The 20,856-nt window shown below is 47.4% G+C and overlaps 1 protein-coding gene across 1 annotated transcript in view; it reads left to right on the forward strand.

Annotated features, from left to right (window-relative positions):
- LOC144110550 (uncharacterized) overlaps nucleotides 1-20,856 on the forward strand; it is a 47,662-nt gene that overhangs the window by 17,984 nt on the left and 8,822 nt on the right. The window contains exon 2 of the mRNA XM_077643564.1: nucleotides 19,984-20,127. The gene's annotated coding sequence lies outside the window, so the exon portion shown is untranslated. The remainder of the gene's footprint in view (nucleotides 1-19,983; nucleotides 20,128-20,856) is intronic.

Consider the following 20,856-nt stretch of genomic DNA (forward strand, 5'->3'; position numbering starts at 1 on the left):
GGCGGCATTTTCGGTGGTAGTGCGCCAGCGTCAATGTGAACAGAGGCGTCACAGTCATGGGTTGCGGTCGGCAGTTGCGGCGGTAGTGAGGGCTTTGAAACTTTTCGACTGGTTGGAACCTCCCCTCGCGAGGTTGCGGCGGTTAGTTTCCCCGGCGAGGGCTCGGGGTCCGCCGTCCGCTAACGTCAGCATCGCTACGACGCGTCGGTGAAGAATAACGCCGTGGAGATGGGGAGCGGCGGCGGAAGCCCGGTGAGTCGGCTTCCCTGCTGAGCGGCGGGTCCTCGAGTTGGGCACGGCCAGCGTCGAAATGGCGTCGAGCAGAACCAGGCGGAAAGGCCTGCCCCTCTTGGCGGTAGCGGCAGTACCGATACACATGGCCAGGTTGTCCGCAGAAGAAGCGGAGTGGTAGGCTGTCATAAGAGCGCCACAGGTCAGTTCGGCGCGGCTGAGGGCGGCCGGGACATGCCCACTGAGGCTCCTGGAAGAACCGCGTCTGCTGACGGCTCGCTGAGCTCGGTGGGGCGTGGTCTGGCGGCGGACGACGAAGGACTTCCGCATAGCTCGCGGGTTGCGGCTCCGGCTCATAGTAAGGCGCCGTGTTGACGGCCGTGTTGCTGTTGGGTTGGGGCACGTGGTATGGTTCGCAAACGGCTGCCGCGCTGTCAACTGGATGAGACTCTTGGTATGGTGCAGACGGTGACAGAGCATGCCGGAGCTCTTTCCTTACGGCTGCTGCGACGGCCTCTGGTGACTGAACGCTCGTAGCAGTAATTCGCTGCAGCTCCTCAAGGACAATTTCTCGAATGAGGTCTCGAAGAGTGTTCCCATCGGTTACAGTGAGTGCCGCCGCAGTCGGTGGAACACCGGTGAAGGGTCGGTCGTACTGGCGGCACCGTTTTTGGAGGGCTCGCTCTATAGCTGTAGCGATGTCCGGGACTCGCTGTGGACTGCCGGAAGGAGTCCTGTGCATACCCAGCACGCTCCACCAGTGTCAGGACTCGGTAGAACCCCGAGGAGAGCTGAAGGTAAAACGGTTTACTGGTTAACCAGAAAAAGTCCCTGCGCACTTCAGCTTCTTCTTCTTCTTGCCTCGCGCTCGTAGACCAAGTCTTCATCTTTGGCGTCTTCTTGCATGCGGCAATATGCATTTGAAACGATGCAGAACTTATCACATTGCGCAAGGTGGACTGCGTGGTCACGTCCCGTAGTTCGCATTGGAGTTGCAAAATTGCATAAAAAAGAAACATTTATAAGTTAAAAACACACTGATACACTATCAGGCAGCAGACCGTTGTGCTCATTCGAGAGAACTGCGAATTCTGAGCCGCACCGGGATTGCCGCGCAGCGCTCACATGTCGGGTACGAGAGACTACCGTTAGGCTATGCTGCGACAAAGAACGAAAACCAACGACAGGTTGAATGGAGACAACGCGGCGGGGGCAGATTTTCCACATGCTTTAGCCTCGTCTACGTTTCCCATCTGATCATTCTTTCAAAGTCTGAAGACTGAGTTGATACTCTTCGGAATTTTTACACAATGGTTTAGAAATGTCAGACTGTCTACTGGCTGTCTATTCCCAATCTTTTTAAAATTTCTGTGAGTGCAGATTACAAGGAGTTCTATGCATGAAAAGCTCGGTGACGGGGCTAATCGGTTTCATTTCGAAAAGGTCGTTGAAATTATTTTCATCAAGGCGAAAAGAATAGAACAACACCGTATTTGCAAACAAAGCGGAGGCTCGCGTTAGGCCCGTTTCACATGCATGCGATTTTCGCCGGCGACACTGCGAATTCTGTCGGTCTGCGACTTGGGAGAGCCGTCGGTCTAGTCGCAGACGGCTTGCGATCGAGTTCCGTCCGGTTGGTATTCAGTCGCAGTGTCGGTGTGTTCGCCCTACGACGAACCATTGGGGAAAGCCGAGACGGCGTGTGACGTGCGGTCACGTGGGAGCTGTTACCGCGATGGAAGCAAAACTGCTTATTGTAACGAAAACATACGGAATAATGGCTTGCATCTAAAAATACGCTGATCATAAAATCATCAACACATTCTGTGTGACGTTTCTGTCGCGTTTAATAATGCGTTGCCTATGCAAACGTCAAGCAACCTTGCCTGTTCCTCCGACCGAATTCGTTGTGTCGGTGTTGCATGTGAAAGTACTGACCGAAAATCGCACTGCGGCCTCACCGACTACACCGGATATTTTCGGACCAGTCGCAGCATGTGAAACTGGCATTAGGCGGATCCGACTGGGCGTGAAAAGTAGGCTTTGCGCCATTAGGAATACATGCAAAAAGTTTTCAAAGCAGTTTTTTGATTTCTCAGTGCACCTATGATGTCGTCACTTCGTGAAAGACAACCAGATTCACCCTAGAACAGCTTCTGCAAGTATGAAGCGTAATTCCAAAAGCAATGTATTTTTACTACAGCACACATAGAGGCGGCCTTTAGTTAACAGTTGGCGGGTGCTTTGATAGTGTGACAAAGTACGCTTCGGCGTTTCTAAGCTATCTTTAAAATGCGACGATAAATGTGCGTTCTGAAGCTAAACATACCCTCGAAAGGCACTCTATCCTGTGGGTGTTTCACCGAATAGCGCAAGCTTCTCGTGTAGTCTCACATTTCTGCCGCGCACGCTACATTCCCTCGCAAATGCTGCGTTTAAACGATAGCAAGGTTGACGCTGGAGACTAGGGTCAGTGAAAAATTTACGGGAGGCTAGAATCACTGAAAATTTTTCAGTGACTCCGGAGGCGGCCGGGTGTATCGTCTGCGTAGCCTTCGGCCACAGTGCGTGGTTCTATTTCGTGCGCCTTGCATGGCGTTTCAGAACTACTTTTTCAGGTAAATTTTTTTGCGGTGGCATGACTCGGGATACTGGTGGCTAGTTTGCTCTTTTTTTAGTGTGAAAACTGCTACGTGATGGAGTTGGAGCACCCAGCCCCAGAGGCACATTGGCTAGCCTGCAAAAACATTGGCCAGCCAATAAACATAAGATCTTTTGGTGTGACAACATAAAGCGACCATGATGCCACTGAGAGAGAAAATCCCGTCCATAGCTTTGGTCTGTTAAACAAAGGCATGGTGTTTCTTTCTGCATGTGTGGTCACAAGTAAAATTCTGCTTTTGTATGCCACAGCCTGTGCAATTGCGCCAGGCGTTGTATGGAGGCTACACGCGATCTATAAATGCGATTGAGAGGCTCGAGACGCCATCAATATCATGCGACCACCAGTGGACTAATCGTAGGGCAACGGCAGATTTGAAAGTCAGATGACGCCCAAATAAGCAAATGGCCAACCCCCGAAAATTCCACACGACCTCCAAAATTTCGGAACCAAGCCCAGCCCAGAAAATGGAATCAGGTAGATTAGTGGGTTGGATTAGTAAATGCCTTATGATAATTCAATGGCAGGTACTCGGGCATCCTAGGTGATCACTAAAGCATACCAAAACAGTGCAATGAAACCGGTTCCAACTAGAGTTATGGCGGGAAAATCACAAGAACAACATTAGACGCATGGTAGAACTATAGCAGGGAAGCTAAATGCTATCGCATATTTTAAAGAATGCAGTTTTTTCCCTAAGCCATGCTTTTTTCCCTAAGGCACAAAATAATAAGTTTAATCAAGGAGAATTAGCGTTTGCTTTTTCCTCCAACTTGAACTTTCCCTTCCCTTTTCGTGGGCTTCACAAGCGGCGGCGCCCCGCTCACCAAGGCCGCATTGCCGCCGTGTTACCACGGCAACTCGGCTTGCGCCACAATCTCGGGCCCCGACCACGGCCGTGATGATGAGGATACTAGTCACTGGTCTCCGGCGCTGCGGCGGCGGACCAACGCTGCGCAGCGAATGCCGCATTTCGGCAACGGCCACTCGCGGTGGCTCGAGCAAGCGTGAGACCAGCTGCCGGGCGATGGCTTCCTCTCACGGTTATCATGCCTCGCTATCAAGATTTGTCTGCTGGGCTTGTTCTGCAACGACATATGCAGAAGCAGCTTCTTTCTTAAAAGTCCTTTCAAAACATCACAATAAAAACAATATACCTGTCGCTTTGTCATGTCACGCGGCAACTAGCTGCCGCAGGAAAAATTTCGCTGCGTTCAGTTTTTAACGCCACGTTGAAGAAGTGGCGGCTGCCGAAGACGCCTCGGCGCTGCTGTGTTCAGTTGCGCCGTAAAAATTTGCGTGAAGGTCCGAAAGCCGGCGTGTTTTCGCTTCCTAAAGAAGCCAAACGTCGCGACAAAAGGATTCAGGCTATTCCTTGCGGGGGATTCACACCAACAAGTTCTTCAAAGGTAAACACCACTGAAGTTAACTGCTGTCGCGCTCCATGCTGGAAACCCATAGTTAACTGCACTTACGGGTGTAACTGCTACTTGGATAGAAAAAGCAAGTGCGAAAGCGCCGATATGAATTCAGAAGCCCAATCTACGCTGGCCGCAGCTTTAGGTTATGACTACGTGTTGAATGTAGTAGAAAAGATTACCTAAGCTCGCCATATGTGAGTGATACGTACTGACTAGACCAAATGACTCGCCAGTGATGGTAACGGCAGTATAGTGCAACTGTTAAACATGATCAATCGTAGTGCGTGGCACAGACTCCGGAGCTTTTTTTTTTTGAGTGGGGGACAGGTCTTCGGGGTTTTTATTCTTTATTTGTTAATTCCATGTTTTAAGTGCTTATTCAATTTATTTACTTTTTGTTTATGTGTTCATACTTCGCTGTTCAAAAGTGTATTTGTAATGCTTATCAAACTTAGATTGAAATGGGCAACTTTCTACATATACAGAATTACACATAAAGAGTGATCTGCACTAAAAAAGATTGTTTATACTGTTTCAATGCTAATAATCAGGTTAATGAACAGAGCTCACCCAATTAACAATTTCTTTGGGACATGATTGGTTAAGGTTACTGAAATTAAATGTTTTAAGGCTGGCTATGAAGCCAACGAGCTCAGCCCCACTGTGCTTTACACTTGTAACGTCCTAAAATTGAAGCGTTTGTCAGGAACCTGATCTGAGTCCAAGAAGTTGGAGACGTGAGGAGGGGGGGGGCGCCGCCGCCCCCTCTGTTGAAATGTTAGGGGTGCGTGGTTCAGGTGTTCACTTAGAGCGAGGCAGTGGTCGCGCCCTGCCTTCTAAATCACCTGCTCCTCTTCATCGTGATGGGGACAGGGCTGGCGACGAGGTGGAAAGGGGAACACGTGTTACTGTGTAGGCACTGTTCGCTTATTTTGATATGGCCAGAAAGCCGCGTCCGCTCCGGTTGCTTAACATGGTCTGAGCAATGCCGAATGTTAGACTGAGCGTAGAATCAGCACACCGTGTACAACTCCATGGAGGTAATAATGGGGACGATCATTCCTCCAATGTACGTATCATTAAGGTTGAATACATACTGCCCCCCCCCCCCTCACCGCGTGAATTGGCGCAGTATTCATTGTAAAACCATCGCGTAAACTGTCGCATTGTAAACTATCGCAACATAAATATGAGAACACATACTTGTTCCAAAACTTCGATTTCTATGAATGCAAAGGGGATTCAATGCAATGCCGGTCATACGAAATTGAAAGCACAGAGAAAGAAGCTTCAGATAAACAAGAAAGTGTGTTTAGGCGGGATCGTATTTTTGTCATTGGGTGAGCGCTGTATGCAATAAAATATAGAGCGAAGCATTAGCAAGAAGCTTAGCAGTGATTACATAGTCAAGAGTTCGACCAGATTTTGTCTGTCAGGTATCTGAACTGTAACGAAGTCACTATCCAAATCAAAGAAGTTGTGGAATGTTGTGGAACTCACACGGGTAAGCAAGTGGCCCGTACGGGATACAAAGCTAAAATGTCATCGTCTTTGAGAGGCACAATGGACTGCATTTTTATTGCCAAAGCAATACTGCGCCAGGTCTAACCGTCCGTCGCGTATGCTGTACTCCCCCCTAGCCGGCGCTGCGCTTGGCAGGTGGTGTGACATCAGCTCTCTCCGTTGCTATGACGACGCGTGACGTCAGCTTGCTCCCCGCCACAGCACAAGGGAGCCGCTCGTCGCGTGTGCCGTGGCCCCCGAGCCAGCGCCGCGCCTAACAGGTTGTCTCTCCGTTGATATGACGACCTCCTCGCCTTGCGCTCGCTCCGTGGCGGCTTCCCTTGGATATATCATCATCATCATCATCATCAGCCCTACTACACCCACTGCAGGGCAAAGGCCTCTCCCATGTCTCTCCAATTAATCCTATCCTTTGCCAGCTGCATCCACCCTTTGCCTGCAAACTTCTTAATCTCATCCGCCCATCTAACCTTCTGCCGCCCCCTGCTACGCTTACTTTCTCTTGGAACCCACTCCGTTACCCTTAAAGACCAGCGGTTATCTTGCCTTCGCATTACATGCCCTGCCCAAGCCCATTTCTTTCTCTTGATTTCGACTAGGATGTCATTAACCCGTGTTTGTTCCCTCACCCACTCTGCCCGCTTCCGATCTCTTAACGTTACACCTATCATTTTTCTTGCCATGGCTCGCTGCGTTGTCCTTAACTTAAGCTGAACTCTTTTCGTTAGCCTCCAGGTTTCTGCCCCGTAGGTGAGTACCGGTAAGATTATGCTGTTGTACACTTTCCTCTTGAGGGAAATTGGTAAACTGCCACTCATGATCTGCGAGAATTTGCCATATGCGCTCCACCCCATTCTTATCCTTCTAGTTATCTCCCTCTCATGATCCGGATCAGCTGTCCCTACCTGCCCTAAGTAGACGTATTCCGGCACCATTTCTAGGCTCTCGCTGCCAATTGTGAACTGTTGTTCCCTTGCTAGGCTGTTGAACATTACCTTGGTTTTCTGCATGTTAATTTTTAGACCCATCGATCTGCTCTGCCTGTCTAACTCGTTGATCATGATTTGCAGTTCACCTCCTGAGTGACTCAGCAAGGCAATGTCATCAGCAAATCTCAGATTATTTAGGTATTCTCCATTTATTCTTATTCCCAACTCTTCCCAATTCAGGCCTCGAAATACCTCCTGCAAACATGCGGTGAACAGCATTGGCGAGATCGTGTCTCCTTGCCTGACGCCCTTCCTTATTGGAATTTTATTGCTGACTTTATGGAGGACTATAGTAGCTGTGCAGTTGCTATATATATCTTCCAGTATTTTGACATAAGGCTCTTCTACCCCCTGATTACGCAATGCCTGTATGACTGCTGAGGTTTCCACTGAGTCGAATGCTTTCTCGTAATCAATGAAAGCTATATATAGAGGTTGGTTATATTCTGCGCATTTCTCTATCACCTGATTGATAGTGTGAATATGATCTATTGTAGAATATCCTTTACGAAAGCCTGCCTGATCATTTGGTTGATTAAAGTCTAACGTTGCCCTGACTCTATTAGCGATCACCTTAGTAAATACTTTGTAGGCAACGGATAGTAAGCTGATCGGCCTGTAATTTTTCAAGTCCTTGGCGTCTCCCTTCTTATGAATTAAGATAATGTTTGCATTCTTCCAAGCTTCTGGTACAGTCGAGGTCATAAGGCATTGCGTATACAGGGTGGCTAGTTTCTCTAGCACGATGTCCCCTCCATCCTTCAACAGATCTGCTGTTACCTGATCCTCCCCAGCTGCTTTTCCCCTTTTCATTGCTTCTAAGGCTTTCTTTACTTCATCTTTCGTAACTGGCGGGATGACGTATTGCTGTGCACTGCTGTCTTTCTCATTAGCGCTCTGATTACATTGGCTACTGTACAGGTCTGTGTAGAACTCTTCGGCTACGTTAACTATCTTATCCATATTGCTAATGACATTGCCCTGCTTGTCTCTTAATGCATACATCTGGTTTTTACCTATGCCTAGTTTCCTCTTCACTGTTTTTAGGCTACCTCCGTTCTTTATAGCATGCTCGATTCTCTCCATATTAAACTTCCTTATGTCGGCTACCTTGCGCTTATTTATTAACTTTGATAGCTCCGTTAGTTCTATTCTATCGGTAGTGTTAGATGCCTTCATGTTTTGGCGCTTCTTAATCAGATCTTTCGTCACCTGAGATAGCTTCCCGGTATCTTTTCGAACTGTCCTACCGCCTACTTCTACTGCGCACTCCGTAATTATTGATGTCAGGTTATCGTGCATTGAATGAACATCAAGATCATCTTCCTCAGTTAAAGCCGAGTATCTGTTTTGCAGTGCTATCCTAAACTCCTGTGCTTTCCCTCTTACGGCTAACTCGTTAATGGTCTTCTTCTTCACTAGCTTCTTCCGTTCCCTCTTCAAGTCTAAGCTAATTCTAGACCTTACCATTCTATGGTCGCTGCAACGCACCCTTCCGAGGACGGCCACATCCTTAATGATGCCAGGTTTAGTGCATAGTATGAAGTCGATTTCATTTTTAATCTCACCATTGGGGCTCTTCCAGGTCCACTTCCTGTTTTCTCGTTTGCGGAAGAAGGTATTCATGATCCGTAAATTATTTCTATCCGCGAATTCGACTAATAACTCTCCCCTGCTATTTCTAGAGCCTATCCCATAGTCACCTACCGCGTGGTCGTCAGCCTGCTTCTTGCCCACCTTCGCATTGAAGTCACCCATCAGTACAGTGTACTGCGATTTTACTTTATTCATTGCTGATTCTACGTCCTCATAGAAGCTTTCAACGGCCTGGTCATCATGGCTGGATGTGGGTGCGTAGGCCTGCACCACTTTCAGCTTGTACCTCCTATTCAGCCTAATTGCTATAGCTGCTACCCTCTCGTTAATACTGTAGAACTCCTCTATGTTGCCAGCTATATCCTTATTAATGAGGAAACCCACACCTAGTTCTCGTCTATCCTCTAACCCGCGATAGCACAGTATGTGTCCGTCCTTTAGTACTGTATACGCCTCACCTGTCCTCCTAACTTCGCTAAGCCCTATCACATCCCATTTAATTCCCGCTAGTTCCTCGAACAGCACTGCTAGGCTAGCCTCACTAGCTAAAGTTCTAGCTACGCGTTGGTTGATCAGTCTCACCACGGAAGTTACCGACGAAGAGTCTATATCTGAATCTAGTTGCTCTACTGCTTCGGAACAGTTAAATCCTAAGCTTGCGTTCCGCCGCAGCTAAAAGGGAGCCGCTCGTCGCGCGTGCCGTGGCCCCCGATCCGGCGCCGCGCCTAACAGGTGGTCTCTCCGTTGATATGACGACCTCCTCGCCTTGCGCTCTGTCCGTGGCGGCTTCACTGGGCTATATAGCGGTGCGCTACGCGTTGGTTGATCAGTCTCGTCATGGAAGTTACTGACGAAGATTCTATATCTGATTCTAGTTGCTCTACTGCTTCGGGACAGTTAAATTCTAAGGCGAAAGCTAAGCTTGCTTTCAACCAGGTTGAACCAGAGTTAAACTACAGCCAATTTTTTTGTTTCAAGCAGTGCGGCCGAGTAAAGATGCTTACTGGAGATAGCGTGTAGGGATAATTCCGGTCTAGTGTGAGAGTGAGTTTATGGGTGGGAAGGGCTGCTGCACTTGGAGATGAATTTCATGGAATTGTTGAACGTCGAATTGAATCTATACCCTGGTTCTACCGAACACCAGGAACTCCACAGTGATCAAACTGTGGTATTAGTGAAGTTGACACCTATTAAAACGAAACAAACCCAGCTCACTTTTGACGAAACTGAATTGAATGCTCGCTTTTTATCACTTGAGAGCAAATTTGAAACTAGACATAATGATTGCTCGTTTCAATAGCGTTTATGTCGAGCAACGTCAGGACGATATCGCGTTGATAAGTATTGCGAAGAAGATTGATGATCTGGAACAAAATGACCTTGTTTTTTGCTGGTTGATCGACTCGGCAGCAGTGAAGTCTGAGGAAGTGAATGTCAATCTGTGAAGTGAACAGCTGAATTTGTCTTCTGTACGTATGGAACACGCGCTTCGTATGGACCTCCTTCACCCCGCGACGTCACGAAGATGCGGTGGCGCTGATGTTAGCAGCGACTTTCGCATGGTAGGCAAAACAGGTTCCGCTTGCCCGTGCCTACCGCAGCTGCCGCAGCTACCGGCGGCTGCTTCAAGCCTGTGCACTGCAGAAGCAGCATGTATTGACCAGCTGCGTCACTGCTGGATCCGCGCAGTAGCATAAAAAATATTAAATTAGCATCGATAGGTTTCTCGCGCATAAATGCCGCATTCGGAAACTGGCTAACAGACATTGGGCCACGGTAGTAAAGCGCGAAGTCTGGGAGTCGATAGGCCCTGCCACTCAATGCACTTAATAGCATGTAAGTTACTGCGTTCATTCACCTGAACTTCAGGATAGTATGCTGATAATTGCTCAAGGAAAAAAAAGACATATGCAGCTGCACACGTACTTATCACCTTGAGCCAGAGTGCACGGGGCGCCGACAGGTTCACTCACCCCCAAGGAATGCGTTTTTTTGTTAATAGCACCCCATGTTTTAATGGCGCGTTTTATGACATTTAATATTTACTTGAAACTGTTTCTTGATATGACGACGTAATTATTTCATTCGAGTAGAAAGAAGTCTGGTAAGTTGTGTCGATCTTGCGTGGTCGCGTTGGTGTGCTTAGAATAGCGTACCTTAAGTGTGCTAAACGCCATATGCTTTTTCATTGCATCATGCATGTGTCATGTTTCATGGGGTAGTACATGATCGCGCAGCTCGTTTGGAAAGAAGCAGCCGCAGGCGTGCTACTAACAGACACGTGGCAAGATTGAGAGGGGACGTGACAATGAAAAGTGTTTTCGTTATTCATGCATACGATATGTAACTAAACTTGGTGCAAATATGAAATTCCTACGCTAGTTTCAGTAATTCCTTTTATTCATAGCTATACCTGGTGCAGTTCTGGGTAATTATAATTAACACCGTCGTCAAGTCCCCCCAAGGCCTCAAATAATTGAGTAGATAGTGCGGCAGTTTTTTTATGCCAGCATGTACATAAAGCCCTGTTCTGTACGATGACGCGATTAGTTCATTTTCTATATGACAGCACTTATGCATGCATAGTTACATGAAAGCGTTTCTTACAAGAAATAACTAACACAGTACTGCACGTGTAGGGAAAAAATCGAGATTTATTACGTTCCTCAACGTCTCAGGAATAGTTTGCGACAAATGGAATCATTTGATTTTCATGCGAATTACGAAGGTGAGTGATCCAGTCGCAGAAAATGTGAGAGGTCACAAAACATACCTTAAAGTTTATGGCATCTTCGCTTTCGCTTTGGTCAAAGAAATGCGGCACTGAAATCAAATGAATTACCTCACAATTTTGGACGACCACACTTCTAAAAAGCGTAATTGATAAATTTGTACTCAATATTTTGCTATAATTTTTCGTCACGAAACTAGACTTCTGGGCTAGGAAAGAAATAATTCTAGAAATAAAAAATTTTCACCAAGTCGACCAGCTTAACAAGAGGACAAGTCGGCTTGGCTGGTGCGTGGTCATGCGGCTAAAAACAGCGCTAAGCGAGACAGGAGATCAGAGACACGACGCTGTCCCCACTTTTCGCACAGCGCGACACGCATGCCAACAGATGATGAGCGCACGTCTGCTCCGACGAAACAACGCCAGCACTTTCCCTCACTATTGTCCCGAAGTAAAATCATTGCGGCTAGTGCAGAGTGTCAAAACTTGTTTTATTCAATGCCTAGCGCATAAATAAACGGCAGGAACGCTTTCTACATGTTTACTACTACTAACCATATATACAATACAATGGCAAACTATTTCTATTTATAGGCCGCACGTGGCCAACGCGAGCTCGTGTACTTCAACGAATTACCAAGTTGGAAGCATCGACCATTGCTATGATTAATAATAATAATAATAATTGGGTTTTGGTGGAAAGGAAATGGCGCAGTATCTGTCTCATATATCGTTGGACACCTGAACCGCGCTGTAAGGGAGGGGATAAGAGAGGGAGTGAAAGAAGAAAGGAAGAATTAGGTACCGTAGTGGAGGGCTCCGGAATAATTTCCACCACCTGGGGATCTTTAACGTGCACTGACATCGCACAGCACACGGGCGCCTTAGCGTTTTTCCTCCATAAAAACGCAGCCGCCGCGGTCGGGTTCGAACCCGGGAACTCCGGATCAGTAGTCGAGCGCCCTAACCACTGAGCCACCGCGGCGGGGCTGCTATGATTCGCAGAAACTGGAAACACGCCTACAAGCCTTGAAAACCCGCGCTCGACACCTATCCGCGACGCCACTCCCCGACCTTTTGCCTACCACGAGCTCGCTAGCGACTGCAGCGCCACCTCGTTTGTTTACAAACATGCAGGAGGTCCATAGACTTGTTCAGCTCCAAAAAGAAACGTCCTGTGCTTGTTCAGTTTTCTTCACTTAAGGAAACCGACTAATTAGTTCTTGCCGGGATGCACATGATAAAATGGACAGGATTAGGCCTATCCGAAGTTTTCACACGCACCGTCCGTGAAAAGCGCAGAACGTTGACCAAGTCTATAGTATGACACACTGCATTTGGAGCAGAGGAGGCAGAAGTGGGACATCACGACTTAAAATATCATTCAGATATGACCTCAGGGCTTACCTGCATCGCAACAGCGTCATGGAAACCTCACATTTTCTTGATGCGCAAGAACGTATGTTCTATTACAATTTTAAATGTTCAAAATCCGCTGTACCAAGGATGGGCTCATGGCTCAGATACTGGTGTATTCGGTAACGTTTTTAACGGGACGTTGTCAGAAGGGTGAGACTCGGAACGACATGGGCAGCAGGCCCATTGATGGCTGATTTCGCTAAGAAATTGGACATTGAATTTGCAGTAATGCCACCGTTCCCTGGGATCCACTGAAAACGCACTGAAAACAGAAGAGACGTGTATTTTTAGGAATTCCTGCACCCATGCAAGAATGTAAAAAGGCGGCCGAATTCCGCCAAGCTTGTTCAATAGTATTGAATGCTCTACGCTGTCATATGCTTTAGCGATATCCAAAGTGACTAAAGCTGCGCCCTCTTTCTTCTGCATTCTAACTATAATTCTGCTCCCTAAATTTAAATGAGCAGTCCAGATCGAGCACCCAAGATGAAACCCTATCTGAGAAGCACTGAAGGCTTGTACTGTAAGAACGTGATCTGTAAGCCGGCTGTGAACAATGCGTTCAAGTTTTACTAAATTACACAAGAGCGAAATCAGTCGAATGTTATCAATTACAAAACCGTGCTTAGGATCTTTGAGAAGTTAAATTATTTTCGCAATTTTTCATTCAGGAGGGAGTCAAGCTGTCTCAAGAGACGCATTAACAATTTTCAATCCATCAAAGGTAAATTCTTTCTCAAGAGACTTCAACATGCCCATGGAGACCCCGTCGCATACACGAGCTGCAGGTTCGAGGCCAATAACTATGAAAAATAATTCAGAGGGAGTAAACGCAATGAAGTCTGAGCGTGGAGGGGGTAGGCCGAATGGGACCAGACGCCGCCCTTGAAATCGCAGAGCAAGGTCTTGTGTTATCTGGCCAAGTTATTTTTTTGCATCCTGGGATGGCAACACCATTAACTCTGTAACATGAAAGGAATTTGAAGTCTGACGAAAGCTCGTCTGGTCGGGTAGAAGATTCATGTATAAAGAAAGGAACGCCGTCCGAAGGTTGTTGATACAACGAAGACGTTTCGGCTTCCATACGTAAGCCTTGATCACTGGGCGGAAAGCCCAAAGCACCAAGATTAAGTGCGTCGCAGTAATCGCCCCAAACATCTTGCGCACGTAGGCGGGAGATTGCCTGCGTTCTGGTTAAGGGTTTTTTCTGTTGTTTGGATTATCAGTGATTCCAGATGTAGAATTGGCTGTTGCGTCGACATCTGGAATCACTGATAATCCAAACTACAGAAAAAACCCTTAACCAGAACGCAGGCAATCTCCCGCCTACGTGCGCAAGATGTTTGGGGCGATTACTGCGACGCACTTAAGCTTGGTGCTTTGGGCTTTCCGCCCTGTGATCAAGGCTTCCGTATGGAAGCCGAAACGTCTTCGTTTTAACAACAACCTTTGGTCGGCGTTCCTTTCTTTATACATTAACATGAAAGGACGGCGAATTATGGTTGCGTTCTATGAATCGGCACAAACCTTCGCAGTTATTTGGCCATGACAGATAACTTAAAATTAGCGTTGTAATCCTCCTTCGCTTTACAAATGGTGCTTTTATATGAAGCCGCGAAAAATTTGTAATTTATTCAATTCCGCGGGCAGTGGTTATGAGAGGCTTTTCCAGGCAGCTTTTCTAAGTCGATATGCTTTCTCACACTCATCATTCCACCACAGGGAGGGCTGTTTGTTTTTGACCGTAGATTGCACCGTGAACACGGAACGCTCAGAGGTCCCTAACACGGAATAGAGAACTTGTTGAGCGCGATCCAACTTATCAGATGATGCAGTGAAGGAGAAAAAGGATTCCACAAGATTTTTGACAAGTGTGTGGTTTACAACTTTTTGTGGAGAAGCAGTCGCCCTGAGGGAGAAGCTGCTATGGTGGAAGTTATCGGAAAGTGATCAGTGGAAGTACCACAGTCCACTGTACACCACGAAGAAACCCGCACCCCGTTGACTATCAATGTTAAGTCAATCACAAACCGAGAATCGGAAAGCATGTAGCTAGTGAACTGTTGCAGCAACGTGTGTTCCTTGCCGACATCCATAACCAAAGAAAGAAGCTGCCCACATGCATCAGTACGAAAACCCCAAATTATGTGGTGAGAATTGAAATCACCAGCAATCTCCACTCTCTTGTTAGAACGCAAAAGAACATTTAAATGATGTGTACTGTGGACACCTGAAGGAAAGCAAACGTTAGCAACGGTAAGGGGAGCACACTGTGGAATTGCGATATCAACAGCCAACAATTCGCAGTCAGGTCTTTGAATTTGGTGTGACATGCTTCCGCTGAAAAAATTTAGAAGAAATTAATGTTAACAAGCCAACACTCCTGCCGCAGTTGCGGTCGGCATGGAACAGCCTGTTCAAACAAGAATCCTTTACCTCCTTTTTTTCTTTTGGTAGCTTGGGCACCTGGTGGAAATATATACAATCGTGGCGCCATTTCGTCGTGGTTGTTAATACCATTCAGTAACTAAAGGCAGCTAGTGTTACCCCTGAACACAACAGTGCATTAGCTGCTTGACGTGCCTGGGCGTCCGAGTACATAACAATAAGGGCAAACAAATTAAATGGCAGACCGTGAATATGAACATGTAAGAATATGTACGCAGAGGGTGTGCGTTGGTAACTGAAACAAAATGGAGTAGCTCTAAACATTACACCACGAGCTCTATTACCATTATTATTATCGGTCTCCAACAGCAACACATCTTCTTCAGCGATGGTGCTTGCTGCTGCTCAGCATCAGCGACGGCCAGGATATTCCAGCGAATTAAGCCCTAAATCAAGGGCCTCCGCAGCTACGTAACCTACTAATTACATACTGATGCGAAGTAATTACAATGTTGACGTAAGGGCCTACTGTACTGACATGAAAAATAAAATATCCTTGAAATCTTCTCCTTCCCTTTATATGTGGAAGGAAGAGAAAGCGCTGATGTTGCTTTTGTTCAGCCTAATCCCCAACATCAGGCTGCTATCAACCTTTTATGGTTAGTCGAGAAGAGCTAGAAATCTCTCCACGCTGTTTTTATCACTAAACGCGGTTAGGAGTCTGCATTGCGATGTCCAGTTAAAAATTATGTTGACCATGACGTTGGTGTTTCTGTTATTCCCTCTGCACAAGCTCAGGTGGTGGTTACAACTTTATTGCCACAAAAAGGAAGGGATTAGTTGGGGCTTGGCCGAGTCCAGGGTGTCCTCCAGTTGGGGGCGACCTCTTGTATAAGCCAGCTGCGTTATTTTCCTTGAACTGTCCAAGAGCTTGTCTCACTCCGACAAAAGGGCTGGGAAGAGTGTCGTCGGAGGGGGTTTGCTAACGCATTCCCATAATGCATGGTCTCACCCCGACCCGCACAAGGTCAGGACCCGGCCGCAGCTATGCTTGGAGGAAAACTATCCGAAGAAGGGAAGGCATAAGAAGAATAAGAAAAAAAATCCCCCATATGGGTGTGTGCCATGTTTTAAGAGGAAGAAGATCATGGTGGTCGTACCACTGTTGCAGTACTTGGCCCAGTTTCTCTTATACTGGCTCACTTCTAGAGGCGAACGACCACAGCAGTTGTTCCGTACTCGCGAAGTCGTGCAGCTGTCTGCTCGAGGCCACCTGGGCTCGGAAGACCCTTTGTGTGACACGCGGGGTCGTGAGGGCAAGTTCTGCCTGCGGGAGTGGCGGGCACTCTCGGAGGCACAGGACGTCGGCCGCGGTATGGGGACAGGCCTGGCGGAGAGATGTGCCGCCTCTTACGGCCAAGCGGCCGAAGGAAACATCTCCGGCGCTGACATTTATTCGGGTCATGTGGACGTACTCGCAGATCGCAGTCCTCTGCTGACCTGTCCCAGAGTTAGTTGGCTCTCAGGATGATAACATCAACTTTTTCATTTCTCTCGCAGAAACAAGTACACTCGTAAGATGATTTTGGGATAGTTTTCGGACATGCCATGTGCACTGCATTCATATTTTTATCAGATGTGTCACCAATTACTTTCAAAAACAAAGATGTTAAAAAGACGTGAGATCAGAGCACCCACCTGAGTCCGGGTCATCGCTAAAGCGGCGAGCTGGAGCAGGGTTTTTGTGGACTCTTTTGATAGAAGGACAGCTCAAAAAAGGGACAAGACAATTGAAAGCTCGTTACTTTTTTTTGCGCCAATCTCCAATCAAAATGAACAGATACCAACATTCACAACTTGTCAATCTATTTTGGGGCCAGGCCGACCACTTTTGGTTTTCGCAAGTAAGGCTATGATCTTTGATGCCCAGGTCAGCGCAAAAAAGTACAAATCGAATTGAGGGAGACAGCAGATGGTAACACTCCTCGCCTCATTCATCCTTTTAGCCGCCGCGGTGGCTGAGTGGTTATGGCGCTCGGCTGCTGGCCCGAAAGACGCGGGTTCGATCCCGGCCGCGGCGGTCGAATCTCGATGGAGGCGAAATTCTAGAGGCCCGTGTACTGTGCGATGTCAGTGCATGGTAAAGAACCCCAGGTGGTCGAAATTTCCGGAGCCCTTCACTACGGCGTCTCTCATAGCCTGAGTCGCTTTGGGACGTTAAACCCATATAAACCAAACCAAACCTAATTCATCCTTTTCTATTTGGATTTTGCGGTAAATGTTTCCAGGATAACACTGCCCGCAAGTAACCCGACAGCCTTCAAACCATTTCTCATGTTAGGAACAGTGATTACAAGTCCATCGAATTCTTGTTCCTGGCCAGATTCACTCTTTCACCCTTTGCCGTTCTATAACATTTTTTGTCAGTAACGGAAGACGTACTTTATTTTTCGGGAAGAAATAAAGCTAAATAGTTTCTTTCGCAACTCCGTTCAAACTCGCATGATGACTTGCAGTGAATGGGGAAGCACGTGGTGACGTGCGGAAATTTTCTGGCGATGCGTTCTTTCCTTAGAGACCCGTAAATTAATTTCACTGCATGTAATCGCTCTTAATCTGTAAGAACTTGTTATAGCGGTGATGTCTGTGGTGGGGGCGGAAGCCCCCAGGAGACGGGGACTAGGCGCATTGGCCTAGCGTAGTCGCAAGACCCTTTATTAGACGAAGACAACAATATTTATACCCTGTAGTCGTATGGCACTTACATAAGAAAATTACAGAGTACACACCTACAAAGACTAGAGAAGACAACCCACTGAACTGAGACAATAACCAAAACCACATTTACATCAATATCTTTTTCATTTTTGTTTTTTAATCATACCGGGTGTTTCAGCGAACACGTTCAAGAATTTTCAAAAGTAGGCTTTTTGGGGTAAAAACACTGCTTTTGCGGCAAAGTGTTACCAATGTTGGCGGGCAACAGAAAACCGGTGAATCGTCTTAATAGTAAGCTGGTCAAGTAATTTTCAATAATTAGCATTTGTGGGGTTGGTTATGAACCCGTGCCGAAGTGTTAATTGAGTGACACTTCTCCCGCTTATTGCGGGCTCGGGCCAGAGCAAGCTGAGGGCATAGCCAGCGTATACCTCGCGCCTGCGCTCTCGCTCCGAAGGAAGGTAGGTGCAGAGATTTAAGGGCACAAGTGTTTATTACACAGGAAGCTGCATTACATAACACTGCACTGATTCCCAGACCTCAGTACAACCCATAGCCCAGCCACGGCACCCGAAAGCGGGCCCGCGGAACCGCGCGCGCAAAGCAAAGACTATACATACGCGCGTGACGGCACAGCTAAGGGCGATCGCATGCGGCACGGCCAACCAGAGGGTTAGATCGCGCGCGACACAACACGAGGGAGGATGGGGAATGCGCGGAGCACATCTCGACGACGCAGGTCGCACGTCGATGGCTCATCGCGCATCGTCACCGGCAATGGCCGGCGATGACGGAGGACCAGCCAGATCAGACCCTCCCGAATCCGGAGCGCCGCACAGGCGGGTGACGGGACTCCGGAGGCTCGGGCCTGGACTCAAGCGTACATACTAGGTGCGCAAGGTTACACCACCCGCGCTCTTGGTCCCCCGGCAAAGGCCGCGGCCCCCGGGAGGCGAAATCTACGCACCTTTCTGCTGCCCGAGTCGGTGGCGGTCTCCCCGTTCATTTCCCGCTCGGGCCTCTCGCCGAAACAACGCCCCCCAGCTGTCACTGGGAGTGAACCAATGGGTACGCGAGGTAGAAGCGGGAAGAACGGAAGGGAGGTTGATTTACAGCGGTTCTTCAACAGAGCTTCCCTTGGAAAGGAGGACAAACAGCGCGGCCGCCTGCATTCCGCTCGCGGACACTTCACGGGGGGTCTCTAACGAGCAAACGGCAGCAGCGGGCGCGCACTCCAATCGCTCAAGAAGCCCAATCCCCACACATTCTAACTAGAAGAGTTAAAATTAGAGATTTGTAGCCGGTCTCTGGAAATAGACATATTAGTTTTTAGAATTTCGAATACGTGATTACCCTTGGCGCAGTGGCTTGACAAAATGTGCCTTTTACGACTAGCTACGTGCACTAGAGGGGTTGCTTTTCCTGCATGCTTTCGAAAGCGCTTGTATTTTCGCACGACGCAGCCAAATTTTGTCGAGCCACTGCGGCGAGGGTAATCGCGCTTTCGAAATTCTAAAAACTGATATGGCTATTACTAACGACCGGCTACAAATATCTAATTGCAACTAGGCACCTAACTCTACTAGTTGAAAAGTTAGTTAATAAAAATTAGTTAACCAGCTTGGTACTTAAGACGATTCACCGGTTTGCCGGTGTCCTCGAACACTGGTAATACTATGCCGCAAAATACATTATTTTACCTGAAACAGTCTATTTAAATAAATTTTTTTAAAGTGTTCACTGAAACACCCGGCATATGATAAGCATTTTGAACGAATGCAGTGTATCTTTTTATTCCGACGCAGTAATAAAGTCGTAAAATGAACTTCGATGTGACCTATACGCTTTAGTAAGGCTGTACCTTTTCCTTAAATTAGTTTTTCATGCTAAAGTTTATTCCTCGTGGTGGATTAGTACATTCATTGCAGATAAGCACAGAAAGAGTTGCTACTGTGGAGCACTGAAGAGGTACAGTCTTTGTCAAAACTATACGGCCCAAGGGGTGTGCTTCCATGCCATGTAGCACGGCTCTCAAGCTCTTCTGACAGTCCTAAGCTTGGGAACGTTGAGGACTTAGTTTCTACCGCCTTCGTGACATTAGGGTCCCTGAATATGCAGAGGAGCCGCGCTGCAAGGCTCAGAAGCAGACCTCTTGGGGTGTACACTTGACAAAGACTGTAGCTCTTAAACCTGCAAGATGAGGTGTAAAATGAGAGCTGCGAAAAAAACAGCTGCTTTTTACAACACCTTTTGAAGCCTGTATGCACAACAGTACTAAATGGCTTCGCTCGTACTTTGCCGCAGGACCAACTGCCCCACTGCGGCGCGGATTTCGTGGACGCTGGAGTGAGAGTTGTCCACGATGAAGTTTGCCTCAACGGGCGCGGAAGGGTGATCGCCGACGGACTCCTCACCCAGGAGGAGTGCGATACCCTGCTGAAGCTGAGCGTGAGTCCTCCGTGGTGCAAGCTTATTTTATTCTTAACATGATCTGTCCAACAACCGCCGAACTCCCATGTGACCAAGAACACAAGAAGAAACCGACCGGCACCAGAGCTTCTCAATTTTATGCATACTGTTAATTGTCCTCTAACCGTAGAAACCGCACAAATTTATGGCAGTTCGGAGTTATGAAGCTCTACTAAGTGCTTTAATAGGTGACATTTTTTTCTGTAATTTTAGTGGTACGTAAATTTGTATAGTAAAATTAACTGCTTGATTTGTCTGAACAGAAATACGATACAACAATAGCCAGGACTACAAAAATCTCACAATGCTTTAGTGGCGGTCCCTTGCTGACACTGGATAAACTGCACGAACGTAAAATCTAAATACACAGACATTGCAGCAATGTAGCAGTCACGTCTGGTGCTGCCACCTACCAGGGCCACGTGTTCCTGCTGTGGGACTTGAAATGTGTGAAAATACCGTATTTCCTCGCATAGCGCAATCATTTCCTACTTTGGCTGTCAAAGTGTACCATTTTCCTCCTCGCTTAATAACCGCACCAATCTGTTTTGGTGCGCAGTCAGCCGGTAACGATAGTAAATTCTTGCAGGCACCCATTTTGGAACGTTGACGCAACTAGTCATTAACACGAAGCTCCATCTGTCGAACACCGAGACTTCTCTACCGCACCTTTAGGTAGAAAAACTAATAAGAATGTTCCGCGAGAAA

Source organism: Amblyomma americanum, chromosome 11 (assembly GCF_052857255.1).
Source record: "Amblyomma americanum isolate KBUSLIRL-KWMA chromosome 11, ASM5285725v1, whole genome shotgun sequence".
NCBI lineage: Eukaryota > Metazoa > Arthropoda > Arachnida > Ixodida > Ixodidae > Amblyomma > Amblyomma americanum.